This window comes from Lemur catta, chromosome 9 (genome assembly GCF_020740605.2).
Source record: "Lemur catta isolate mLemCat1 chromosome 9, mLemCat1.pri, whole genome shotgun sequence".
NCBI classification, from domain to species: domain Eukaryota; kingdom Metazoa; phylum Chordata; class Mammalia; order Primates; family Lemuridae; genus Lemur; species Lemur catta.
Window position 1 is genome coordinate 85,519,044 of NC_059136.1, and position 21,850 is coordinate 85,540,893.

Below are 21,850 nucleotides of genomic sequence, written 5' to 3' on the forward strand. Positions count from 1 at the left end.
GGCAGACAGGACACAGGAGCAGCAATATACCACAGAATATCGAAGCGCATTGTATAGACACTTGGAGAGTTCAGATTTTAAAAGATAGCAACCATGATACACCCACAGAAAGAGCACAATAAGTTAGGAAAGGAAGATTCTCATTCCTTCTTTAGAGATGGCGTTACCGTCTTTTATTTTCTTCATAGCTCTTATTGTTATCTGAAAGTGTGCATGTATTTGTTTGCTCTTACTTACTTGCATTTTTATCTGTTTCCCCACCAGAATGTAAGTTCTATGAGATCTCAGGTTTCATGTGAGGGGAACACCTTGTAAACAAATAGTTCCACACTGTGAGATAAATGACACACAAAGTGATGCTCTGTGTGCTTTGGAGAGCAGAGAGAGCTTCCCAGAGCAGAGAGAGCTTCCCAGAGGTGGCAACATTTGCTCTTTGCAAGAGAAAACCCAAAGGATACATTTACCGAAGTAGAGCTGCTGCTGGGTCAGAGGGAATGTATGTGTCACACTTTGTTAGATACTTTCAAATTGCAGCATTGGGGTTTGAAGTATGAGTGGGAGTCATTTGGCAGGAGAGGTGTGAAAAGGGATGATATTTCAGACACGGGACAGCAGGAGCAAAGGCATGGAGAACAGGCCTGGCACGTGCAAGTGATTGTGTATTTTGGTGAGATGCACAGTGGGAAATGGCAAGACACCGGAAGTAAAGGAATTTAGGGCCAGGATAAGAATTAGGTGAACTGAAGGCACGAGGGCAGATCTCTCAGCGGAAGTAATACACATCAGACTTTGGAATGGCAAGACGATGATGAGGTAAAGATAAGTAGGGACGTGAATCCATTTCTGTAGATTGTTCTCTCCTTCCTTCTCTGCTTCGTTCTTTATTTTCTGTGTGCCTGATGTGCCTTCCTGCCTTCCCACATCTATAGAGCACTTACTGTATGCCAGCCACTGTTCTAGGTGCTGAAGAGAACAAGGCAAAGTCCTGCTTTCATGGGGCTTGCATTCTAGTGGCAGAGACACACAATGAATAAGAAAAGAAGTCAGTAAATCCAGAGGGCAATACAAGCAATCCTCAGAGATACTGCAGGTTCAATTCCAGACCACTGCAATAAAGCAAATACTGCAATCAAGCAAGTCATAAAATTTTTTCATTTCCTCATGCGTATAACAGTTATATTTACACTGTACTGTAGTCTATAAAGTGTGCAATAGCATTATGTCTAAAAAAGTACATACCTTAATTCAAAATACTTTATGATGAGACTCCTCTCACTGTTCTGATTTTGTAATAATCGGGACGGGCTAAACATTCGCTATGTTAAGACCACACATGTGTCTCCAGACCTAGTTCTTTCCCTAGGTCTAGTTTTATAAATGCTGGTGATAAACCGGGTGAAAAAAATACATTATCGCTAAAAAATGCTAACAAAGTGAGCACATGCTGTTCAAAAAATGGCGCTGATAGACTCACTCAAAGAAAGGTTGTCACAAACCTTTACTTTGCAAAAAGTGCAGTAACTGCAAAGTGCAATAAAGTGAAGTGCAATAAAATGATGTGTGCCTGTAAGTGCAATGAGAGCAATAATTAAGGATGCTGAACACCCACCTCCTCCCAAAGTCTCGCCTTTGCCCCTGTTTGGGGCAGCTGTCACTGATCACCCAGTGTGATGGATTTCCCTTCTCTCTCAACTCAACTTGTCCTGATTTTATGGCATCTCTTTCCTTCTGCCTTCTATTTTTTTTTTTTTTGAGACAGAGTCTTGCTCTGTCACCCAGGCTAGAGTGCAGTGGCATCATCATAGCTCACTGCAACCTCAAACCCTGGGCTCAAGCAATCCTCCTGCCTCAGCCTACCGAGTAGCTGGGACTACAGGCACACACCACAATTCCTGGCTATTTTTTTCTATTTTTGGTAGAGACAAGGTCTTGCTCTTGCTCAGGCTGGTCTCGAACCCCTGACCTCAAGTGATCCTCCTGCCTTAGCCTCCCAGAGGGCTAGGATTACAGGCGTGAGCCATTGCGCCTGGCCTATTTTCATTTTTTATCTCCCCTATTCAATTGCAAGCTCCTTTAGGACAGTGGCTGAATTTTTTTCAATTTTGGATCCCACACTCGAGCATGGTGCCCTATTTTTTATTTGAATGCCATTGTTGAAAAATTAGCAAGTTGTATTTTCTGGTTTTTCTTTTCCCTTGTTTCTCAGGACATTTGCATGAAACATGATCATTGCAGCTGAGGAATCCTTTTGCTCCTGCTGAGTTCTCACCTGCATCTTCAATCCTGTGTAGGCACAGCCACCCCATTTCATTGTGTATGTGACAGTCACCTCATTTCATTTGGGATAAGATGAAGGACCTCTGGTATTGTGTTCCTGACCTCATAATGAGAATTACCAGCAGGACTGAATGGATTACTAAGGAACACGAGCCCACTTTCTTGCAAATGTCTTTAATAATAAATGATGAGAAAGGCAGAGGTACTGTATATTTTTTTTATTATAGAAAGTCCCTGTAGATTTTCAGTGCCCAAATTTAAACTAAAAAAGAAAGAAAAGATATAATTTCGGGTCTTTGGTTGCATATCATGAAACAATTTGTTTGAAGTGAGACAATGACTCCTTTGGCATCAGAGGAATTTCTGGAGATTATGAATGCCTTGTTTTTTGGTTTAATTTCAGACAGTTTGATAAGGGTGATGGTGTTCTTAGTAAGGGTTTTCCAGAAATAGTAGGAGATATCTCTGTCTAATCTCCATCTCCCTTTCCCTATCTATCCATCTATCTATTATAAGGAATTGGATCATGTGACTATGGAGGCTGAGAAGTTCCAACATATACAGTTGGCAAGCTGTAAACCCAGGAGATCTGACAGCGTAAGTACCAGTCCTAGACTGAATATCTGACAACCAGGAGATCTGATGGTGTAAGTTCTAGTCTGGGTTTGAATCTGAAGGCAGGTGAAGACTAATGTCCCAGCTGCAAGACAGTTAGGCAGAGAGAAGAAATTCTCCCTTCCTCCACTGTTTGTTCTCTTCAGGCCTCCAAGAGATTGGATAAGGCTTACCCACACTGGGGAGAGCAATCTGCTTTACTCAGTCTACCAGTTCAAACACTAATCTCATCCAGAAACGCCCTTCCAGACACATCCAGAATAATGTTTAGCCAAATATCTGGGCACCTCCTGGCCCATTCAAGTCAACACATAAAATTAACCATCACAGTGATGTTAGATTATTTGTGCTTGGGGGATTTAAGTGGGAGGTGGATTATGATTAGAAATAGGAGTTAGCTTTGTCCTGAAAACCTGCAGAAAACTATAGCTTTAGGTCCCTGTAGGATAAGTCACTTTCTGGTGATCCAACATGGTGGAAAAAGCCCTGTAGTATCAGATTCTAGAAATGTGGAAAGTTAGAGCTGGAAGGAGAATTAGTGATCCAGCCTCTTTACCTCTTAGATATGAAAGTGAGAGGGAGAGCCATGAAGGACTTACACAGTCAGACAGTGGTTGAAACATGCTTACAGCTTAGGTCTTTTGACTTTTTATGTTTTTTTACATTATTGAAGTGTGGGAAGTAAAAGAGCTTGGTGGCTATAAAATGTTATACATATGTGAACTACTATCATCCCACCGTCTCATTGTGTTGCCTCTTATCCTAACTTGCCATTAGTATGACATTGAGCCCATCATCTCCCTGGGCCTTAGCTTACTTGTCTACAAAGTCAGGGTTACTTTATAAAATTCCACTCTTCCTTAGCTCTTTTTTAAGATAATAGAGATAGTGGTTGAAGGAAACCCTGGAATTCATCAAGAACCTCTTGTCTTTTGCCTTCATTGACTCTCTTTCTTTAGTTTCATCTCTTGCCACTTCCTGCCCATCCCATCCCCGACCTACCAGCTGAACTGAAAGTACAGCTCCCCACATACCCCAGGCTCTCTCATCATCTCAGCTCATATGCACATGATTTGCCCTCTGCTGTCTTTGCCCTGCTAACTCCTACTTGTTCTCTAAGGCTCAGTTTGAGCATCAACTTCTTAAGATTTTCTTGGCTGCTCTCTTATAAGCTTCCTCAGCACCCAATGCCTGCTGCTATCACAGTGTTTATCACACTGTGTTGTCACTGTCTACTTAGATCTCTCTCTCTTTCCAGACTGTGAGTTCTTCAACTCTGCATGCCAGTGCCTGCTCTGTGCCTGAAACATAGAAGAGGCTCAATAGATGTTAGTTTAACAATATGGAGACAGATTGCTGGTTGGTGATTTCCAAGAGATGACTGTGTCTTGTCTTTTAGCAGACTTTGAAATCTGGGCATTGGCTGGTGGACACAGTCAGTTTGCATCTTGGTGGAATAATGAGGCTGTTAAGACTCATTTTCCATGTGCCACCTTTAAACACAGCCCTTGTGAAGCCCCTCGATGCTACTTTGCTAAAAGAAGAGGCTCAAGGTGAATGACTTCTGAGCCTTCATCACTGAGGACAGCATGAAGCTAGCCACCTGCCATCTGGGTACACCGAATGTGCCAAACCATGTTTAAAGGAGGGAGCTCCAGAAAGATATTAATACATTGCAGGCCCCAAAGAAGTCATGGCTCCCTGTGAGATTACAATATCTGGCACACAGGCAGCCTCTTTAGACTTCTGAGGAGGCAGGTAGGAGGTTTCTCTCTGCCACTGGAGGATGGGAAGAGGTAAGTCATTCTCTAAAATTCTCAGAAGTTTTTCCCTCTGAATTTGCTGAGTGGCTTCTAATGTATTTTGCTGACTCAGGCTGCTGCTACTTGCTGCTGATTGCTGGTAAATTGCTGGCAATAGCAAGTGGCTGTCCTGGCAGCAGCAATGGCATATCCAAGACAGCAGGCGTAGGGACAGACGGTGTATGTGGCACTGGAGTGCCTAGACCAGAAGCCCAGCTTGCCTAGGCAGCCTAATGGCCGCTCAGCAAGGGGAGTCCAAACAAAAATGTCACTTGGGAAGCCAGGGGCACTAAGAGGGACAGAAACAGAGGGCATGATTCCAGAAGCAACTGGGATTCTGCTGTGAGAATCTTCCTGCTGAAGGATGAATAGATGTTGGCCACCAAGCTTGAGGAAAGTTGCTTCGCAATATCTCATTGTGTCAAAATTGTGAAGAAATCCAAGATAAAATAAAAGAAGTAATAGCAAATGGAAATAAGGAAATGCACGATTTTGATAACCTGGTCACAATTAATGGAGGGTGTGCACACTGATGTGTAACAGGAAATTATTCCAGAGTTGCCTGATAATGTCTGTCTCACCCTCTGTCTAGCGCACTGTGAAGGGAGAGCTTTCCCCCTTCCCCATTCACTTCTGCTTTTCCTCCCCTCCAGGGCTGAGGTGGGGATGTGGACAGAGAGAGTCCTTTCGATGTATGATTCATTTATTGGGCAAAACATTTATTGAGCCCAATGACTGCATTGTACTAAGCCTTAGGAATATAATATGAAACTAGATAGATTTTAAACTATTTTAGTTCTTTCTGCTTTTTCTTTATTCCTCTGAAAGGCTGAAGCAGCTATTGACCCTGCCTGGACGCTCCTTCCATTTCTGTGGTTGGGGTGGGATAAAGGGAAGGGAAGTGCCACTTGGAGTTCGTGTGCGGCAGAGGACTCAAGGTCTGAACATGTGGGGCACCATTCCCTACTCACTGGAACACCTACAAGTGTTAGTAAACTCATTTTACACATGAGGCATGTTAAGGAATTTGCCCAATATCATATATCCAGTAAGTGAGAGGACTGAGATTTGAACTCAGGTGTGTCTGAGTCTAAATGTTGTGTTCTTCTGGCAGCAGCCATTACATCCCTCATTCAAGGCAGTCAGAGGTGGGGTTAGGGGTGGCACCATCCTTACCTTTTGTTTTATGAGGAAAGCAAAAACTACCTTAGACACTGCCAGCAGACTTCCACTTATTTCTTACTGACCAGAACTGTGTTACATGGACCCCTTATATGGCTCCCTTACACCCCACGCCTACCCCTCGGCTGCAAGGAAGGCTGGGAAGGCAAGTGCTTGGCTTTCCCATCCCCTATTGCAGAAGTGACAAGGGAGTAGGGAGTCGAAAATGAATCTTGGGTCAGCCAGCTAGAGGCTGACTTCCTTTTACTACGATTTTTGTGCCACTTTCTTTCTTAGGTAACTTTGCACCTTCTGTCTGGTTTTGGATAATTAATGCAAGACTCTTCACTTTCTGGGTTTTGAAGGTGACAGCAAGTCTCTGATTTATTGTGTATTGATTTTACGGTTTAACTCTGAATGCATTTTCATCCTTCCTGTCTCTGAGTTTATGAGGGACATTTGATCAGAAAGCCCATGGGTGCTAACAATAATGCCTGCAGTGCCAGGATCAGAGATCCAGAGTGGAAAGCCCTGAGCACACTCCCTGTCACATAGCAAGCATTTAGCAAATAGTGACAGCTTTGGTGTGAATGTCCCCTCCTAAGCTCTTGTTGAAATGTAACTGCCATTGTAACAGTATTAAGAGGTGGGACCATTAAGAGGTAATTAGGTGATGAGGGCTCCACCCTCTTGAATGGATTAATGCCATTATAAGGGGGCTTGAGGCTGTGAGTTCAGTTTCTTGTTCTCTCTCTCACCCTCTCTTTGCTCTTCCACCAGGTGTGGAAGAGCATAACATGCTGCCATCAGTCATGTTATGATACAGCAGGAAGGCCCTCGCCACACATCAGCACCTTTTTGGGGGGCTTCCCAGCCTCCAGAATCACATGAAATAAATTTCCCAGTCTGTGGTCTTCTGTTGTAGCAGCACAAAATGAACTGAGACAGTGACTATTCTTCTTATTCGTCATTTTGGCCTTCAGACAAGTCTTGGATGATAAAGGGAGATCTTGGAGGGCAGTGACTGGCTGTGGAGGTGGTGTTGACAAGTGGGGTTTGGATGTGTGAACCCTAGTTTAAGACATCAGAATGATACATTCTTGGCTGAGTGTAGAGAATGAATGGAAAGAATGGATGGCAAAATGCATTTGCTCAGAGCTAGCTCACAGAGTGCTTTAAACTGAATAGGGAAGAGAAAGAAGAGAAAACTACAATTAGAGTAATTGGTGAAATCTGTTCTATAGAGAATAGGAATTGTGAATTAAAAGAAGGCTAAAATTGTGGGAAATAGTCGTGGTGAGTCATAGGAGAGATAATAGAGGAGAGACCTGGAGACTGTAACACTCTATTCATTGCTTTCTCATTGGCCAACCTCATTGTATGACAATTGTGTCATATTTACATTTAATTTGCCTCATCTACATAATCTGAGATCAGACAAGCACCACCCTAATTTTCCCAAAGAGGATGGAAATAGATTCCAGATCTAGAGATGACATTCAGTCTAGGTGACAGCCTAGATGAAGAGGAGATGTTCTTGGGTGCCTGCATGAGTGGTCTATGGAAAATAATATTGGTATCACTTAAATAACATTTTCTACGTTCTGGGCACTATTTTAAATACTTCACTCAGATTATTTCATTTAATTTTCACAACAGCCTATATGGTAGATACCATCATCATCCCCATTTTATAGTTGAGGAAACAAGGACAGGGAGGTTAAGTGACTTGACTTAGGTCACACAGCTCATAGTGGTTTAAACCCAACTGATCGGCTCTGGATTCAAGGCTGGTTCCCTGTGTCTACATAGGTAAATTATGTTGGCTTAAATTGATTTCTTTCTTTGATAGGGTTACTGGATGACAGTTAGGGGCAATATAGTTGCAATGTGCACTTGCTTTTGAGAATATTCAATTCTAATATGAAAGATGAATAAGTTTGTAAACCATAGGTGAAACATTTTAAGGCATGTTAGGTGTAGATGAGCAGTCAGTCAATAGAGCACGTTTGAGTTAAACATAGATAGGATGGGATAAAAGGACCAAAAGATACCTAATATTCATGAGGCCATGGGTACTAAATGTTCATCATACACTAAATATACATGACATATATGAAATACTAAATAAAAAAAGACACAACATATTCAAGTTACACTCGATGAACACATAATATTCGTGAGGCCCAAATTCTTAGCACTCATTCTGGCCCCATGTGCCATCTGCCCAAGAAACACAAGTAAACCCAGGGCTATTCGTCAGCTAACTGGTGAGCTGCAACCGAATTTCTCCAATGGAGCCAATGTGTGTCTTGGGCCCAGGGCACCTTCCTTCCACCCATGGGTCTTCTTGCTCAAATCTCAATTCTGGATCTTGTAACTATGCCATCAGTAGGAAAGGCTACTGTGTGTGTGTGTGTGTGTGTGTGAGAGGGAGAGAGAGAGAGACAGAGAGAGAGAGAGAGAGACAGAGAGAGACAGAGAGAGAGAGGAGACAAATGAAGACTGCTAACCCAGCCCAGGATTCAAACAGTGAGGTCCTTCTCACCCGTCTATACCCAATCCTAAGTGTGTTAACTTCTCCTGGTCTCTTTCCCCTCCTTGCTCACTGTGTGTTACAAACCATTCCATGGTAGTATATTTGGAACCTATAATGACATCCAGATAATTTCCCACATGGCAGTGGTAGACATAGACTATCAGGGACCTCAGAAAGGCCCTGACAATTGTACATGAGCCCCTGGTGGGCTCACATAAGCTGGGAGGTACTACAAACAGTGGCATTCCTGGTCTGCTGTTGGTGGCAACATTAGGGGACCAGTGTGACAAGATGGAAGTTTCTGGTGATGCTCCATGTGGTTTGTCTGTTCTGGTGATAGGTGAAGACATACTAGGTAAGTTAATCACATTTAAAGGCAGGAAACATATTGAAAGATTTTCATGTTGGAGAGGCGTTCCATCTGTTCTCATTCCATGAGTTCAGCTGCAGGAAATCAATTTCATTTTAGGGAAGATGATGGGACGTGAAGAGGTGGGGAGGTGTGGGGACTGGCCCAGGGAATGCAGTGGAGTTGGGAACTTAAAGGTAAAGGATAGAAACAGTGGGGAAGCTGGAGGCAGAGCAGCTGAGTCCACAGAACTGAGTGAGCTCAGGCAGGGAAGGGTGAGAACAGGGCCCAGGCGGAGGTGTGTTATGGCAGGAGGGAGGTAAGGAAGCAGGTCAAAGCAGGTCCCAGGTGAGGAGTGCCACAGCAGTAGGTGAACAAACCCAGGGCATCCCAGTGGAGGGGGCCAATGGTTTCCCTGGGCAATATGAAGGAAGCTGCTCTCGCCCAGCTTCCTGGGAAACAAATCTCTTCAGCGCCCAAGGGTTAGCTTTGCCTGTGACAAGCCACCCTGGCTCACTACACACCACTGACTGGTACGAAGGAGTGTGGACACCTCAGGCCTGCTCCAGCAATCACTTGGAATCCTGTCCTTACTGTTTCTCATCAGTGCTTATTCTGCTTCCTTCAAACTCTGAATTATTGTGATGTGAGCTTTTAGACGGGGACTTCAAAATCTGCCTTTCTCTAAAGAAGTCATTTTCAAAACTTTTTGACCCTGACCCACAGTAAGGAATACATTTTATATCACAATCCAGTATATGCATACCAACATATACATGTATATGAGACCAAAACAAGAATTTCATGAAATTTACCTTTACTACATTTGCTGAACTCTGATGTAGTCTATTATATTTCACTTAAAAATAATGCTAATCACAGCACACTAAATTGGTGTGCACCCCACTAATGGGTTCTCTTGGTCTGTTTTATGCTGCTATAACAAAAAACCACAGACTGGGTAATTTATAATGAACAGAAATTTATTTGGCTTATGGTTCTGGAGGCTGGGAAGTACAAAGTCAAGGGGCTGCATCTGGTCAGGGCCTTTGTGCTGTCATAGCGTGGCAGAGTATGTGAGAGAGGACACGGTGGGGCTGAACTCGCTTTTATGACAAACCCACTTCCTAAATAATGATATTAATCCATTTATGACCTAAACACCTCCCATTAAGCCCCGCCTTCCAAGACTGGTGTGTTGGGAATTGTTTCCAACATGTGAAGTTTGGGGATCACATTCAGATCATAGCATGGGCATGACTCATAGTTGGAAAAAATAATGTTAAATGCTTTGGGCTTGACTTTTGCCCTTTTTGCAGTCAGGTCCCTGCACTACTTCAGGTAGCAACCCCTGCCCTACCCGATCCTGTGGAACACCATCCCTGACGTCATCCACATGCTTTCCTTTCTTGCTTACAGATGCACCAGAGAAGAATGAACATTTAGTGGGAAACCTAGACTTATGACCCAAATAATTTGCATTTACTTCTTCACGTAATTTTCATGGTCTTCCTGTCCATTTGGATATTTTAATTCTTTCACAAATGAAGAAAATGAGGATCTGAGAAGTTATGTGATTCAACAGTGTTACAAAGGTAATTAGTGGGATAATTGGGCATTGAACCCAGGACTGTTTCACAATAGCTTCTGGACAAGATGCCTTTCCTCTGTCCTGATGCGATTTCCATCCCTAAATCTCTCCACTACAGCAATTCTGGAGCCTGAATTCCCCTTCCTTTTCCCTTCCTGAAGCCCAAACCTTCTCTTTGCTATGTATGCCACAGGAATAACTCAAGAGTAAAGACTTTATGTAGCAAACTTCTTTGTCTTATACAGGTATGAGTGGTGACTATCCTCAGCCCCAGGGCACCAATATATATAACCTTGTCTTATCCTCACAACTGTTTCCTAAGCAACATTTTGACTGATGTAAGAGCTGACATTGCAGATGCAGCTGTCTATTATGTTGTCTGTAATCACATATGACAGTCTTCCTCCTTAATTAGGAAGAGGACCTATGTATGATTTATATCTCCAAGCAATGCCTCTCTAACAGGTGAAGTCTCAGTAGTAAATAATTGAAATGTTCCTTTATAAAGCCTAAAGTTAGTGCAATAGAATGTGAATAGCAAATTGGCAGACATACCAGTCCCTGGTAAAATTCTTTATTTTTCTATGTCTTCCTTATGTATGAAATAAATATGCTAATGTATATATATATATAGATATAGATATAGATAGATAGATAGATAGATAGAGAGAGAGGTCTAGAATTATAGAATTTTAAAGCTTCAGTTATATTTATCCAATTTTAGAGTCAATGTCTTTGTACTTGAAGGAAATTTTGAAATGGGTTGGGGTGGTTTTATTGCTGAAAAGGACACGACACATGCATGAATAAGTGGAAAGGATTCTAGAATTATTTCAAGAGAATGGAAGCTTGACTATTTAAAAAATTCATTACTTTTTTACTAATGATAAATTTAATACACATTTATTATAGATAATTTTGAAATAAAAATATATAAATAAAAAAATAACATATTCTTAATACTGAGGGTTAAGTACTGTTAGGATTTTTTGGTATATTTTCCTTCAGTCCTTTTTCAATATATCTCTAAATGAATATATGTGCTCATGTTTACAAAATTGGGATCAAACTCATTAAACTCTGCAACTGAAAATATAGTTTCATATCCTTTGCTTTTTTTTCTTTTCTTTTTCTTTTTTTTAACTTATCATTGTATCAAGAACCTTCCCCATGTCACTAAAATTCTTTGGAGATATATATTTAAATATATTCCTTTCTGGGATATTCTGGTTTGTTTTTAGAATATTAAGAATATGGTTAAATATTTCTATGTTTTTACATGCCAAATTGTGAAATCCCTACATACACAAAAAGCAATATAAGAAGGAGGAAAACAGTGAATACATAACCATTTCATATGAAATTGACTTTTAACATGAATGTTGCCTGCTTACAATGCTTTAGCTTCTGAGGACACTGTTTTGCTTTTACAACCTCAGTATCTGTGTTTTTTTTTTTTTTTTTTTTTTTGAGACAGAGTGTCACTTTGTTGCCCGGGCTAGAGTGAGTGCCGTGGCATCAGCCTAGCTCACAGCAACCTCAAACTCCTGGGCTTAAGCGATCCTACTGCGTCAGCCTCCCTAGTAGCTGGGACTACAGGCATGAGCCACCATGCCCGGCTAATTTTTTTGTATATATATTTTTTAGTTGGCCAGATAATTTCTTTCTATTTTTAGTAGAGACGGGGTCTCACTCTTGCTCAGGCTGGTCTCGAACTCCTGACCTCGAGCGATCCACCCGCCTCGGCCTCCCAGAGCTAGGATTACAGGCGTGAGCCACCGCGCCCGGCCACAACCTCAGTATCTGTTTAAGTGTGTTTTATGTACACAGCACACTTCCTCCAAACACTCTCCTCACTGCTCTGCTCAGAATGCTGCCCATGTCCCGGCAGTGGTCAAGGTTAGCTGATGGTGCTGATCAATTGAATAATTGGTGCCAACTTCAGAAAGAACGCCTTTTATTAATGACATTGCTTGACTGATAGATTTCCCTTGAAATGCCAAGTTTCCATAATAAAATGTTTCAATAAGACCTTATAATTACCATTTATAAAAAGGTTATTTCATAAAGAAAAGAGTTTGAAAGGACAAATACTCCACTATTTCCTATGTTACCAATCATTTCTTCTTTTTGTTCTTCTTTTCTAAATTATCTGGCCCTTTTACAGTAAAACAGTCACTTCTTAATTTAGCCAAGCCCTGGTCTGGGTTGGTCTTGGGACAGCTCTGGATTCCAGGGATGCTGCCTGTGGCAGCTGCCTGTCAACTGTTCATTGGAGCTCTTGGTTATTCTGTGTCTGCTTAGTATTCCCCATAAAAATTTGATTTTTTTTCTCCGTGTTATGTGAATTATTAAACTAACTTTGTAACACAGTGGTTTTCAAATTATGTTCCACAGGCCTGAAGGCAGAAGTCTCTTAAGTTACCTGGGAGGTTGTTAAATAAGCTGGTTAGAGACTTTAAATCTGGAGATTCTGATTTACTAAATCTGGGACAGGATCTACATTTTGAGGATCACTCTCCTGGTGTCTTAGTCCATTCATGCTGCTATAACAAAATACCATAAACTCAGTGGCTTATATATAACAGAAATTTATTTTTCACAGTTCTGGAGGCAAATCCAAGATCAAAGTGCCAGCAGATTCAGTGTCTGGTGAGGGCCTGCGTCCTGGCTCACAGACGGCTGTCTTCTTGCCGTAACCTCACATGGTGGAAGGGGTGAGCAGGCTCTCTGGAGTCTCTTTTATAAGGACACTAATCCCATTGATGAGGGCTCTACCCTCATCACCTAATCACCTTCCAAAGGCCCCACTTCCAAATACCATCACATTGGTGATTAGGTTTCAACATACGAATTTTGGGGGAACACAAACATTTGTTCTATAGCCCCTGAGTAGGGGTGGGGTAGTGGTAGGCTGATGGGTGGGCTTCAACAACTTCTTTCCCTATCCTACTAGAATAGAAAATTTTTTAGAAGTCTGAAAATAGCCTTTCTAAAGAATGCTGTATTTATTCCACCCTAATATGAGCCTCAGAAAAGCAATGACTTTCAGAAGCTTACAGAGAACCAGGGACTTGCAAGAGGTGACTCTGTAACACAAGGTAGGGTGACCAGCTACTAGAAAAAACAGAACAGAAAAATCTTCAGGATCTAGGGGTAGGCAATGAGTTCTTAGGCTGGACACCAAAACATGACCCATAAAAGGAAAATTGATCATTTGGACTTGATCAAATTTAAAACTTTTGCTCTGTTAAGACCATGTTAAGAATAATAGAAAAGCTACAGGCTGAGAGAATATATTTGTAAGCCATATATCCTACACAGGACTAGTAAGTTTGTTTGTGCCAAGATTGTTTTGTATTACAGGACTTTAGGCACAGGTGGAGCTTATTTAGACAGTGATATTTAACAATGATAATGTACTATGTATAGATAGATATTTAGTCATTTTTGAAGATAAAAGATTTTTAGGACGTGGGGTGAAAATGAACTTCATTTTTAAGGCAAATAAAACTTCAAAAGGAGTAACACTTACAATACTTATTTATAAACTATGATCCCTTGAGGATCCTATACTGAAATAATACCAAAAATAAGCAGAGAGGCCAAATGAAAAGCAAAACAGAAATGAGGACCTGCTTCCCCTCAGAGCTTACTTTCTTGTGTGCTCCATTCCCAGGCCGGAAGCCTCAATTTTTAAATCCTGAGTTTTCAAGAAGGGCACTGTTTTGCATTTCCTGGACAATATATCATGTGGTGACTCACAGACCTGGGGTGTGCAGGGAAGGCACATTGGGTTGCTCTAACTGAGAACAAGATGACATGATGTCACAGAGTCAGCCCCAGATAATGCGTCATCCACACAACATTACCAGGCAGTTCTTGCCTTGATTCTGAATCTCAGATGATGTTGCAAAATGCTGCAGGGAAAATCTGTCTTATGGGATTGCCTACCTCAGGCATAAAATGAAAACCAATTGGATCCTTTGGAGGTACCTTTGCTCCCAAAGGATCCCAATGTACTCAGCTCCCGCCCCGGGAGGATTAGTCATGCGTCTCTGAAACATCGCCTCCTCTGTGCTGGAAAAGGCAGGCGCCTCTGAGGCAGGCCCCTCTGCAACAGGTTTTATTTTGAGTGGGATATTAAATAGTGTTTCAGATGAAAATGACAGGGGAAATTGTAGGGCGGTAAAATGTAATTTCCCATGTTGGACTTTGACTAAGACATAGTGGTTAATAATCCTCCTTTTTTAGAGGACTGTGTGATTTAAGTGGAATAGCCCCTCCTTTATTGCAGAGGATATAGTGTGAATTCTCAGGGACCTGGGTTAGGATGGAAGGGGCAGCACCTCCGTTGGAGGAAGGGTGGACAGCGCTCAGGAACAAGGAGAGGAAACCAGCCAGTGGGTTTAAATGGATGAGAAGCTGTGGGGTCATCATCTGTATGAGAATATGTGCCTGGTGTTTTATTTATTTATTTATTTTTACTATGTTTTTTTAAATGATAGATCTTTTTTTTTTTTCTTTTGAGACAGAGTCTCACTCTGTTGCCTGGACTAGCATGCCATGGCGTCAGCCTAGCTCACAGCAACCTCAGACTCCTGGGCTCAGCCTCCTGCCTTATCGTGCCAGGTAGCTGGGACTACAGGTGTGTGCCACCAAACCTGGCTAATGTTTTCTATTTTTTGTGGAGATGAGGGGTCTCACCTTTTGCTCAGGCTAGTTAGTCTCGAACTCCTGAGCTCAAGTGATCCTTCTGCCTCAGCCTCCCAGAGTGCTAGAATTATAGGCGTGAGCCACTGCGCCTGGCCCTGTGCCTGATGTTCTAGAATGTTTGTTAGAATTGAATTGGCCATCAAAGGACAAGGTGTAAAGCTCTTAAAGCTCTCAAATGTCTACCGTCTTAAAGATGAAGCGCCCTTAAAGACCATCTTCTCACTCAGGCTGAATCATTTAAAAGCATCTCAGAAAGATGAGAATCTACCCTACTTAATAAAAGAATTTCAGGGAAGGAATGTCAGACCCAAAGGCAGCATATTATCTATGTTAAATCTACGTTAAGTAAGTACCTCAAGTTTCAACTAAGACCAGGCTCTCCTTGCTCTTTGTTTAGAGGAGATAAGAAGTAGCTCTCCCTTGCATGAAAGCCAGTCCCACATTTGAAACACATTGTTATGTGGCTACACTCAACAATCCATTTCCTTAAAGGTTTTTCTAAGTTTTATTTCTTTATTCTGACCCTGTGAAGGTTCATGTGAGGGTTTGATACTGAATAGAGGGGTACTTGAACCCTTCCAGGACTTCACTTACTTAAAGCATTTTTACTAGTATTTTCATTCTGAAGATCTACGGAGTCCTTCGTTGAAGAGATGGTAGACAGCTGAAAAGCTGTGGGGTAGGGGAACGCCAACAAAATCTTTGAATTTGCCTGTCTGTGTTGCACAAGAACAAGTGACACATTATAAATCGGTGACAAGAAGCACAGCACAAAAGCAATTTGGAATGACTTGAGCTTCCAGGTGGTGCTTGTCAGAAGAGCCTTCAAGCAGGGCATCATGGGAGATGCTGGCTGGTGCTTGTTCTCCTGGTCCAGCCACCGTCTGTGAGGTTTGAACATGGCGGCTTCTGTTTTCCTCCCAGCCCTGGTGCCAAGTGGCAGTCCCACAGGCACACTTCCCAGAAATGGCTAGGATTAATGGAACAATTGTCATTGCGTCATAGTTTTGGGTTTGCAAGGGCAGCGCTCCAGATGCCATTGATTTCCTCCCTTGCAGACTGTCTGTAATCTGGATTAGTTGATCTAGGTGGATGGTGTTGCTTGGCTTCAGCTTCTTCCTACAGGTGAATAATTATGTTAAAGATAACAATCACATGTTAATTGGATCAATTTTAAACTAATTAAAATTGTAAAATTATTTGCCTAAATAATATATAGCTATAGCAAATTAAAAAAACAAACACCTTAATAGGATGAAATGTAGTTTTTCACTAACCTTGAGGTATCCTTTGGTACCAACTAGGCACTGGCTTTGCCATAATGAATAAGACAGAGTTCCTCCTTATCCACAGAGAGCTTACATCTGCAGGAACATACTCTTCTAATGGGTTACAAACCTTTTCTGAAATTGCAGTTATTTCAAGATATACATGGTGCCTGGAGTCTGGCTCTAGTTCCTGGGAGTTTCATAGCAAGACTGGTGCAAAAACCCTTGTAAGAAGCAGGGGAATAAAAATTAACAATGCATCAGGTGAAGGACAGCCTTTCATTTGCCTGCTCCTAGTCCTCAGGAAAAAAGAATTGTTAGTTTCTTCTCCCTGTGGCAAAACAGAAGACGGATCCTGTCTGCAGCATGAGTCTCATATTTTTTCTTTTTCCAGAGAGCAATTGCCCTGCTGGTTTGTAAGTCTTTTCGGCTTTCCCTCACCTTCTATCAGATGAACAGTTTAGTTTCACAGAGCGGTTCCCTTACCTCCATCCTCTGATTCCCTGCGGTTTTTATGGTACGGCCACCGAGAGAGTTTACTTATTAATATATTTTCAGATAATTGTTTATTATAAAATATATCCACTAAAAATTGTGCATGTTTATTAAATTTGAAACATACCGGTATGTAGGAAGAAGAAAAAGTCTATAATCCCACTAAATAAACATATCCACCATTTATATTTTGGTGAACTGTGCCATGCTATATATTCTTGTGCATAAGTTTTATTTTAAAATGTGAACTCACAACATATTATATATTATGAACACTTTGGTCCACCCCACACTTTGACTTAGCATTACATCGTAAACATTTTCCATTGTAGAACATTCTTTTCAGAATCCTTGTTTTAATTATGTCTTAATATTCCATTGAGTGGAGTCACCTTATTTTATTTAACTATGCTCTCTCATACATAGACTTCTAGTTTTTCACTATTATAAACAAGGCTAAAATGAATATCACTGTGCAGATTGTTTTAATCTAAAACTAAGAGGATACCAGTTTCTATCTAAACAAATTTATCAAGTACTCTTTAACAAGGCATAGGGCTTTAAAACACAACTCTAAGCCATCCTTGCATCCCAGGAATAAATTCCCCTTGATCGTGGTGAATAATTCTTTTAATATGCTGTTGGATTGGGTTTGCTAGTATTTTGTTGAGGGTTTTTGCATCTATGTCCATGGGGAGATGTTGGTCAAAGGGTACAAAGTTTCAGTTAGACAGGAGGAATAAGTTTTTGAGATCTATTGCACAGCATGGTGACCATAGTTAATAATGTATATTTCAAAATTGCTAAGAGAGTAAACTTCACATGTTCTCACCATAAAAAAATGATAATTATGTGATGTGATATCACCTTGCACTCCTTAAATATATTACAATGATAATTTATGAATTAAAAATAAATATTAAAAAACTCCCAGAACTCTAAAGGCACTAACATTCCCAAAACTTTCCAGTCACCCGCTGTGCACCTCCCTCTGGTCCCTGTTCTCTGTGAGGAGGGAGTCTTGCTGCTCTGTACGTTTCTCCTTTCTCCCATCAGCTCTGTCATTGCTTCCATACAGCCCTTGTCAGTCTGGTTTTCCAATGACCAGACTGTCTTTCTGGAAATGGTTCAATCAGCCCATATGTTCCTGCCTCTAAGTGAAGCACAGACTTTGGCAACTGTCAGATAAATTTACCTCAAGCTTCCTAGAAACAATTTAGGTCTAGTTTGGCTGGCATCAGGGACGTTGTCATTTGGTGATAACCAGGTATGTTTTGTCAGGAGAGGGGCAATTGCACACTGCTCGCTAGGCTGGGCATGTGGGCTTCTTCGGCCACAGCCTCTGCCACAGGCAGGGCCTCGCACTACTGACCTGCTCTTGGAGTCTGCAGGAAGAAGCTCTCTGTGCTAATTGTTCTCCACATGCACAGCTATCATGTTACAAAGGGACTAAAAAATGAAAGGGGTTAGAAGGGAAGCAAAGGTAGCTCTGCATGTGTATAATTGTGATTTTCTTTGTAGTCCTTCTCCTCTTGGGTTTACTTGCACTAAGGTAACTGAAGCCACATAGAGCTATTCAGAACTTTCTAAGAGGAAATTAGATCAACCTATCAATACACCTGCCATCGTTTCCAGGGCATCTTCCTTATCCTGGCTCTGAACAGTGTGAAGAAGGAGATAAACGGGTGCTGTTGTTCTGTTTTGATGTTGATGGAATATAAAGAGTCTGGTGTGTTGTTCATGGTGCTAGATGAATACTTGTCTTAGAGAAGTGTTAAAAGCTGTAATGTCCACCCAGTTCAATTTTAGTGGGGAACTAAGTACTCTACGAGGTCAACATACTTACTGTTAAGGGAGAAGAATCATTTTTCAAAGCTGATTTTTACACTTTAGGTGCTGGCATGAGCCACACCTACCAGAATTGACTCAACTCTCCTCTTCTTTGGCACATCCAGTCTCAATCACGTAGTTACCTTGAGACGAGTCGTTTCTCACCAAGCCATTCCCAAGTGTTGCCCTGAAATGGATTCTGTGAAATCCATCATTGGAGGAATTATTGGTGGATGGAATCAGACCACGGGCTGATGAAGGCCCATGTTAGGATGGGGAGAACGTGGTTTGGGGAACAAGGTCAAGATGGGTGGATGACTGTGATGTCACAAACTCTGGAGAGGAGCAGTTGCTGTTGGTTTTTTGTTTGTACTTTTTGTTTTTTATAAGAGAGGAGGAGTGATATCTAGAAAAAGGAAGAATGTCCACCTGTCTTCATGGTGTGTGGGAAGCAAGTGACTGAGCAACCTCCACTCCAGAGGCTCTCAAGGAAGGTGGTATTGATACTCTTTCAACAAATATTTATTGAGCACATCCTTTGACTAAATCGTGGGTCAGGTGTTGGGAAAGCAATGTTTTTGTGAAGTTTTGATCTGGGGAGATAAATATGGTGCAGTTCCAGTCAGCCTGTTTGTGAGCCCGCTGCCAGTCACGTCAAGGAGGGACGGTAGGCGGAGGCAGACTCTACGGAGTTGAGGGTGTGGGCTGATTGGTGTGCAATGGACAGGTCCTGGGGGTTTGAGGGGGAAGCCTTGGCTGGGAGGCAGCAGTGAGGGTCTAGGTAAGGAAACTGGGAAGTTCTCTCTCTTTCCTTGTCTTCGTTCCTTCTACAGCTGCTCCTGCTTCATGTGTCCACCCCGACTTTCCCTATTGCTCATCCACTTGGCAGAAAATAGCTGTCCTCCAAGTCCCTGGCTTTTTCTTCTTTTCTTTTCTTCTTTAAAATCTCCTCTGTTCACAGGACCAGCCAAGATTGAGACTGGACGCTCTTAGCCCTGATTCCAAATTCCCAACTCTAGCCCAACTTTGTTGCCCATTGACAGGGGGTGGGCGGGGGCAGGCACGGGGTGTGTCACAGAGTACGAATATATCTGGACGCTTAGCTTGGCAAGGGACGTTTTCCAGAGAAGGGCGATCATTGAGAAATGGATGAACAGCCTAAAAGGTGTCTTCCCTGGGTCACCCCTCCAGAGTCTAAGGGTTGGGAGGATGTGGAGGGTGTGAGTCCTGCCGTGTGGCTTGCATGAGGCAGATGCTGGAGTTAGGGTTCGCTGGCACAGTGTTGCTGTTCCCCTAAAGTCTTCAGAGAACTCCAAAGGCAGAAAAATGCCAAAATATCCTCTGGCGTAATCAAATTAACCTTCATTATAAAGTGACAGCTTTACCGCCTTACTCTGATAGTAGAAAGAATCAACGTTGGCCTTCCTTTTTCTGAGCAGGTCAACATTAATTGGCAGCATGTTTTTATTCATAAAGAAAATTCAGGGTGTCTTTTATGCAGATGAAAAATTCATATACATCTCAATGACGAAGTCACATTTTATTATATTCTCTCAACCCACTGAGCACAGGAGTCCTCTTTGCTTCTTAGACACGCTATTTGAGTACACCGGGGCAATCTGCCAAGGAGTGCGCAGTCACTGGTGTCCCTGAGTTGTGGGACTCGGATGCACCCTCCTCACTTCCTGCTGCCGACATCAGGATCGGCCCCATTATTGATGATGGCAGGTTTGGCCTTTGCTGTGTGATGGATAGAGCCCAGCCCAGGTTTATGGATTCTGTTTTCTTTCTTTTTTTTTTTTAATCTTTGCTAGCAAAGTTTTGTTTTTAAAATAAATTGTCTTGTGTATATTTGAGGTTTCCCACGGTGTATGGAATACATGTAGGTAGTTAAATGGTTACTCTAGTGGAGCAAATGAACAGATCCATCATCTCACATAGTGACAGACAAGAGCAGCTAAAATCTACTTATTTAACAAAATATCTACTTATTTAACCAAAATAATGCAATTATATTAACTTTAGTCCTCACGTTGTACATTAGATCTCTAGACTTGTTCATCCTACATAACTGCTACTTTGTATCCTTTGACCTACATCTCCCCATTTCCTCTCCTTCCCCCACAGTGGTAACCACTGTTCCAGTCTCTACCTCTGAGTATTTGAGCTCTTTTAAAACATATTCCACATGTAAGTGAGATCATATTTTTCTTTCTGTGTCTGGCTTATTCCACTTAGCATAATGCCCTCTAGGTCCACCCATGTTGTGGCAAATGGCAGTATCTCCTTTTTTAAGGCTGAATAAAATTCCATTGTATGTACACATAATAATGGCTGTACCAATCTACATTCCCACCAACAGTGTACTAGGGTTCCCATTTCTCTACACCCTCACCACCATTTGTCATCTCTTATCTTTTTGATAATAGCCAGATAATATTTTCAATGGGACACAATTGAAACCCAAAGAACCCGGCTGGATCCTTGGCTTGAAACTTGCTACTTGAACAGACCTTATCAACAAGATGAGAGCAGGTCGAAGAGGCCTCTCAGGGGTGGAGGGAATAAATCAGGCTTTACCGCTGCACACATTTACTCCATTTATCAGTTCATGTTTGCAGCTTGATGTTGTCCACTCTTCACACAGTAATGATACAGTGATCTGGACCCTACCCTTGGGGAGCTTTCTGTCTAGTAACAGGCAACATCCACCATGATGAGTGCTTCAGTAGGAGAGAAGAGGGGCTAGGAAATGCACTGACCTGGATCTCTGGGGAGCTCAGACAGCTTCCTGGAGAGATGCAGAGGACGAGCAGGTGTCAGCTGGTGAGGAGGATGTGGAAATCTCACTCTAGGAACAGGGAACGCCTGCTCTGGAGAGAGGAGAGCAAGTTGTGTCAGAGAATCTGTGGATGCCCAGGAGCACAGGTGTGGCAGTGGCCTGGGCTGGTGCAGAAGGCAGGCTGTGCAGGCCTTGTAACCAACCAAAGGGCTTGGATCCCTTCCCAAAGGCAGTGGGAGCCACTGAAAGGCTTTAGGCAGTGGAGGGATTTCACTTTCCCTTAGTGCCTCTGGCTCCTCTTGCAGGTCACCAAGGCTTTAAGTCAATGTCACAAGTCTGGTTTTATAAACATACTCAGGCTCATGTTCATCTAGTCCATGTGTGGGAATTAGAAGTAGATTAAAGTGAAGAAAATTCGTGTGTCT

At 42.2% G+C, this 21,850-nt stretch overlaps 1 non-coding gene across 1 annotated transcript; it reads left to right on the forward strand.

Moving 5' to 3' along the window:
* Nucleotides 1-1,260: 1,260 nt before the first annotated feature.
* Nucleotides 1,261-1,392, forward strand: LOC123645464. The gene has a single exon (XR_006737580.1). It is a non-coding gene; the product is annotated as a small nucleolar RNA SNORA72 (small nucleolar RNA).
* The last annotated feature ends 20,458 nt before the right edge of the window (nucleotides 1,393-21,850 follow it).